A 6,858-nucleotide genomic window follows, 5' to 3' on the forward strand; every position below is an offset into this window, starting at 1 on the left:
AGATGCCTTCTGCTACGAGAACAGGCACGTGCCCGACGTGCGGAAACATGCCAGAGAGAACTCGCTGTCCAACTGGCAGCACCAGTGGGACAGCTCGGAACGTGGCCGGTGGACCCATCGCTTGATCCCTAATATCGGATCCTGGATGGATCGAAGACATGGTGAGGTGGACTTTTGCATGACACAGTTCCTGACTGGCCATGGATGTTTCATGCAGTACCACCATCGGTTTGGACACGTGGATTCGCCATCCTGTCTAACCTGCGGAGACATAATTGAGACGCCAGAACACGTAGTGTTCAGCTGTCCAAGGTTCGAGGAGGTACGTGCTAACATGCTTGCCGCCTGCGGACCAGACACGACAGCCGACAACATAGTGCAGAGGATGTGCGAAGACGCCAACACTTGGCGCGTGGTCAGCGATGGGTTCACCCGGATCATGACTGCCCTGCAGAGGAGTTGGAACCAGCACCAGTCCGCGATCGGTGTAGGGTGACTCCTTCGTCGGGGAGCACCTGAGTAGTGTGCGTCCGACCCTGGCAGTAAAGCATACAAAGATAAGACTATACCTTCTGCGTATGCCGAGCTGCTAGGTACGTCGCGCGTCTGTGTGTAGGATACCTCCAACGTTATCGTCGCGGAGTATCCGAGTCGAACGCGCCCTCTACGACGGAGGCTGTGGGGATAAGACTATACCTTCTTCGCAGTCGAATTCGTAGGGGGAAGAGTATTCACGTCGCGGAATACTCTCGGGTAGAGTGGTCTCACGTCGCCGCCGGATGAGCCACTCGAGTCGGGTAGGATGACATCACCGTCGGGATTCATCTGAGTCGTAAGCGTCTAAGACCCGTACGTGTGCTGTGACAGGCGCGAGTCCAGGATAAGCTGCTCTCGATTCGGCACACGGCGGGCAAAAACCCTAGGGTTGCCAGCCAAAAAGGGAGGAGGAAGACCGGACCACGGTCGGAGTAGAATGTCCTTTCGGCGGGGGGCATTCGAGTAGTGTGCGTCCGATCCTAGCAGTAAAGCATACAAAGATAAGACTATACCTTCTGCGTATGCCGAGCTGTTTAGGCACGTCGCGATCGTTGTGTAGGATACCTCCATCGCCGCGGAGTATCTGAGTAGAACGCGCTCCCTACGAGGGAAGCTGCGGGGATAAGACTATACCTTCTTCGCAGTCGAACTCGTAGGGGGAAGAGTATTTACGCCGCGAAATACTCTCGGGTAGGGTGATTCACGTCGTCGGCGGGTGAGTCACCTGAGTCGGTGTAGGATGAATTCTTCGCCGGGAATCATCCGAGTAGTTTTCGTAAAGCCCCGGACGTGTGCTGTGACAGGCGCGAGTCCAGGATAAGCTGCTCTCGATTCGGCACACGGACGGGCAAAGAGGAGAGGGCCTCGAGCCAAGCCAGGCGGAGCCAAGACCTCAAGTCGTTAGAGGCGAGGTCGTTGGTCTCTTGCAGTGGTCTCGAAGAGAGGCGGAGCGCACGTTTTTCGTGGGAACCAAGCTAGTCTCGATTTGCGAGTAAAGGCCGGATCTCAAGTCGTTAGAGGCGAGGTCCTTAGTCTTGAATCGTAATAAGAGGCAGGGTATATATGCTGGAGTTTGACTCGAACTGGAGTTTGCCGAAGAGCGCTTAAGCGCGGACTTGGTCTCCCATCTTGGGTACAGCCTTCGTTGCAGGTCCGGATGGGAATTATGGCCAGAGGCCCCAGGTGGACTTTATGGCGTAGGGGTACATAGTATCATGAGTCGTCCAATTGCACCCATGGACCCAGAGTAGCATACTGGGGGGACTCGGTCGCTCGCCGTGCCTTGGAATGCAATCCGTAAAAAGGATTTACCACCTGGGTGATCAACTAATAAAAAAAAAAAAAAAAAAAAAAAAAAGATATCGATGCTAACTCGGCGTTTTTTAACTGGAATTCGGGACGCACCACTCAAAGCAATTGGGAAGTTCTTTACCCGGACCACCAACGACCGACTGTTCCTGCTTCAAGTCGTCCCGTTTATCGGTCAGGTGGTTCTGGGGGAGGCTTCCAATTGCCATTTAATGGCAAGTATCCTTCGGTTTTATGTATTCCATCTAGTCACACACCTCTGCCTTCTAGTCCCGAACCGTGTGCGTCGAGTTCGACAGTACCTTTCGATAAGTTGGATGTTTGCCCCAATGGAAATTTTGCTGAAAATTTGCTGATTGGATCACCGGGATGCAACGAACTTAGCACAATGGAGGCCCCCAAGCCCTTCGTCACAGTCGCGCAGTTTCCAGCCAGCGTCAACAGTCGTCCCGGCCCTGTGTTCGAAGAAGGCAACGGGGCTCTCCAGCCTGTGCTTTCAGGCAAGTACCCTTCTTCTTCCTCCGCTGCGTTCAATGACTGCCCCTCAATTTGCAGCTCTCGCCCTATTGACCATCGCAAAACACGCCCAATTGACGCATCCAATTCATCTGACGCGCTGCGCCTGTATTACCAGAACGTGCGTGGTTTGAAATCAAAGATTTGTGAGTGCTTCGTTGCTACATCAGAGCTCGGCTACGAAATCTACTCATTCACCGAAACCTGGCTCGATTCTTCAGTACCGTCTAGTCAGCTGTTCGGCTCAGATTATAATGTATTTCGTTGTGACAGAAGTAGTGTCAATAGTCGTCGTAGCAGGGGTGGCGGAGTACTTATAGCGGTGTTAAACAAGCTCAGCGCATCATTGGTTACTTTGACTAATACCAATTGCATAGAAGCCTTGTGGGTGAAAGTTTCTCATGCTCATAGTTCGTTTTTGATTGGTACAGCATATATTCCACCGGAAAAAAGTCAAGATGGATCAATTATCGATCAGCATGTTGATGGCTTATCTGAAGTTAGATTGCAACATCCTTCGTGCAGCGTTATTCTTCTTGGTGACTTCAACCAACCGCAATTGACGTGGATTCGTGGTGACAGCAACAGTATGGTGATAGACTCTACTTCAGTATTAACATCGGCTAGTGCATCACTTTTGGATGGAATGCAACTGAATGGAATGGATCAAAGAAACTCTCTACGCAATTCTCAAAACCGAACGCTGGACTTGGTTTTTACGGACGATTCTATCTCAATAAGCACGGTCGCTGAGGCCATCGATGCCGTTGTTCCGATTGACACGTACCATCCTCCGTTCAATTTTGATATCTCTTTTCCAAACCCTATCGTTTTTGATGAGGCGTTAGATACTTCAGCTCGCAACTTCAATCGCGCAGATTTTGACACGATGAATCGAGTCCTTTCTGAAATCAATTGGACGGATTTCCTCAATTGTACGGATGTTGATATTGCCGTGAGAGTATTTAGCTCAATTTTGGATGATGTTTTTAACAACTCAGTACCCTTGGTGCGACCTCCTCTTAGACCTCCCTGGAGTAATGGACGCCTAAAGCGGTTAAAACAGTTACGTTCTAAATTACTTAGAAAGTTCACTAGCTCCAGGTGCCCTTTCACTAAAATGAAATTGAACATTGCTACACGAAAATATCGCAGTTTCAACCGTTTTTGCTATCGACGCTATGTTGCTCGTACGCAAAGGGAGCTTCGCCGCAATCCGAAAAAGTTCTGGAAATTTGTCAACTCAAAACGGAAGGAATCCGGTCTGCCTGCGGTACTCCAACTAAATGATAGAATTGCAACGTCTTCTGCCGAAAAATATAACCTCTTCGCGATGCACTTCTCCAGTGTTTTCTCTGATCTATCGCCAACTGCTGATCAAATTTTCGCAGCCGTCACACGGTTACCCATAGATGTGTTGAATCTGGATGTTTTTTCTATAAGCGAGGAAATGGTTCTTGAAGCCATTGGTAAACTGAAGTATACTACATCAGCCGGACAGGATGGAATTCCGGCGTGCGTTCTTAAGAAGTGTCGTACTCTTTTAGTGAAACCACTCGTTTATGAGCCCAGTCTATAAAAAAGGTGATAAGCAAAATATTCTCAACTACCGTGGTGTCACATCACTAGCTGCCTGCTCGAAGGTATTAGAGAGGATCGTAAACGATGTAATTTTCTCAGCTTGTCGGAACTGGATCTCTGAAAATCAGCACGGATTTTTCCCTAAACGATCGGTAACCACGAATTTGACAGTTTTTACATCATATTGCATATCACAAATGGATGGCGGAAAGCAAATTGATGCAATTTATACTGATATTTCGGCTGCATTCGATTCAGTGAATCACGATATTCTCCTGAAAAAATTGCAACGTTTGGGATGTTCTGAACGACTGTGTGCTTGGATAAAAAGTTATCTTACGAATTGCCGTTTAGCTGTCAGAATTGGTTCTGCAGAATCTCCTGATTTTATTCCAAAGTCTGGGGTTCCACAAGGTAGCAACTTGGGCCCTCTGTTGTTTACAATGTTCTGTAATGACATTAATTTGCTTCTGATTGGCTGTGGAGTTCTCCTGTATGCCGATGACCTAAAAATATTTTTGGTCATAAACAGTTTAGCTGATTGTTACGAGTTACAACGCTTCCTGGACATGGTTGTGAACTGGTGTGCTGATAATTTACTGGTTTTAAGCGTTGCTAAGTGTTGTGTTATTACATTCGGTCGGAGGAAACATCAATTCATATATGAATACAGCATACTGGGTGAGTCACTGCAACGTGTGGATCAGATAAAGGATCTTGGAGTTTTATTGGACCGTCATATGACTTTTAAGCCCCATTACTCTGTGGTACTCGAGAAGGCCAACAGGATGCTGGGATTCATTATACGCCTGAGTACAGAATTCACCGATCCCGTCTGCCTACGAGCTTTATATTGCTGCCTGGTTCGATCAATATTGGAATCTGCGAATCTGGTATGGTGGCCGTTTGAGGCTTTGTGGGTTGCGCGTTTCGAAGCAATTCAACGGCGATTTGTGCGGTATGCTCTCCGTGAACTACCTTGGGAAAGCCCGTTAAATCTACCGCCTTATCCACAACGATGTGCTCTGCTTGGACTCCATACGCTGGCGGATCGTCATTCCATTGGTCGATCACTGTTCGTGGCAAAGATCTTGAGAAATGAAATTGACTGCTGTTGGCTGCTTTCCCGTTGTAACATTTATGCTCCAGAACGAACTCTTCGTAATCGAGACTGGCTCTCATTGGAAACACGAAGTACGCGCTATGGCAGTAACGACCCCCTTCGTGCCGCAAAAATATGCTTCCTCCGTAATTATTCCCTATTCGATTTTAATGTGTCCATTGCAACTTTCAAACAACGGATTGAGCATAGCATGAGTGAACGACTTAGAAACTAGAAAACGATTTATGTAAACCTAGATTTAAGTTTTATTCATTCAGACACCCACCTTTGTCAGATGATACCAATATAATAAACAATAAACAATCTCTCTGGTGCCATCTATATGTCAAATGAAAGGGCTAACTTTGCTGCCCACAGTGGCAGAGTTTCATTTCTGTGCAGTTTGTGTACATTAAGCTGTGAGTGGCAGAGTTGAGAGCAGCTGTTATCGCTGAATATGTGAGAGGGTACAAACCCGGACACATATTCAACATATTCAAACACCTAAAACCGCTCGTAATCAACCGGAAAGTCCATAAATCGATACCTAGAGGCCAGAGGCACCGAGGAGACATGATCTGGAGACACGATCTGGACGACCAAGGTCTGTGAGAACTCCAAGGATGAAAAAGATTATACGAGACCGGACTTGCGCGCCGCTTGCGACGACTTTCCGAGACGTCTGAAGCTGGTCCGATCAGAAAAAGGTGGTGTAATTCCGAGATATCGTCTGTGAAGTATCTTGATGAGTTACTGAATAAAGCTATGAAAGTCAGATCCTGATATTCTTCTTATTCTTTGAAATATTGAGATTTTTCTGTGTGACCGGACTTTTTTGTTACCCTGTAAAATAACGAAATGAATTATGCAATAACAGTTCTAGGTCAACTCATAAAGTTTGCAAGTTATTTGGTCAATTTGGATTTGGTGGCCCATGATTCCCATCATTTGATGATGATGTGATTTTCTATATTTCTAATGTATCAAAGAAATGTAGAAAATCACATCATTTATATTTTTTCATGTTATTTTTAAATACTAAAGAAGTTATAAAGTAAAGGAAAAAAGTGGTTCATGATACTCCACTCACCCATATACAACGTTAATTTTCAGCTATTGTTCTTAAAATTTGAATTTCTGAAACTTGATTGCATTTCAATAAGGTTCTTTGACGACAATAAAATTATTCAAGTTACATGTTTCACAACTTTGGTAACTTTTGGAATAGGTTTCGCTTTCTTTTTTCTTCTTCATTTTTCTTATTTTACTTTCCATCACTGATCATTCTTCAACTACAAATTGTTTCCATATCTGAAAATTTGAAAGTCTCCAGAAAACTGAGTCATCGAATTTAAAAAAAAAAACAAAAATTCAAAACACCGTGTCTTGTCCAAAAAAAAACCTCTCCTAGATTGGTATACGCACCATTCGAGATGAAAAATAAATCACAACAAATTATGTTATTGTTTTTCCTGTAAACAAAAACACGCCTCGGTCAACAGAAGAAAAAAAGGAAAATTTTCCACCATCGACGCACTGTTGAAAAGTTTTATCCTTCCTCTCTTCCATCTGCACTTCCCATCGATTGGATGATTTCCTCATTCAGAATCTTCCCGCATCCGCACGGATTGATAAGAATGGCTAACTCATCGCCCGATACAGGCGCCACTACTCCTCGCCCTTCTCACCGTGTCGTCATCCTTCTTCAGAGCCCACCCAGCCAGGCAGGACAGAGGATGCGATGTTCGATAACGGTCAATTTGCTGCTTTTTCTTCCGAACAAAAACGGTTTCCTCCTTCCGTCTGTTTCGATC

The sequence above is a fragment of the Uranotaenia lowii genome, chromosome 3 (genome assembly GCF_029784155.1).
Source record: "Uranotaenia lowii strain MFRU-FL chromosome 3, ASM2978415v1, whole genome shotgun sequence".
In the NCBI taxonomy this organism is placed as follows: Eukaryota; Metazoa; Arthropoda; class Insecta; order Diptera; family Culicidae; genus Uranotaenia; species Uranotaenia lowii.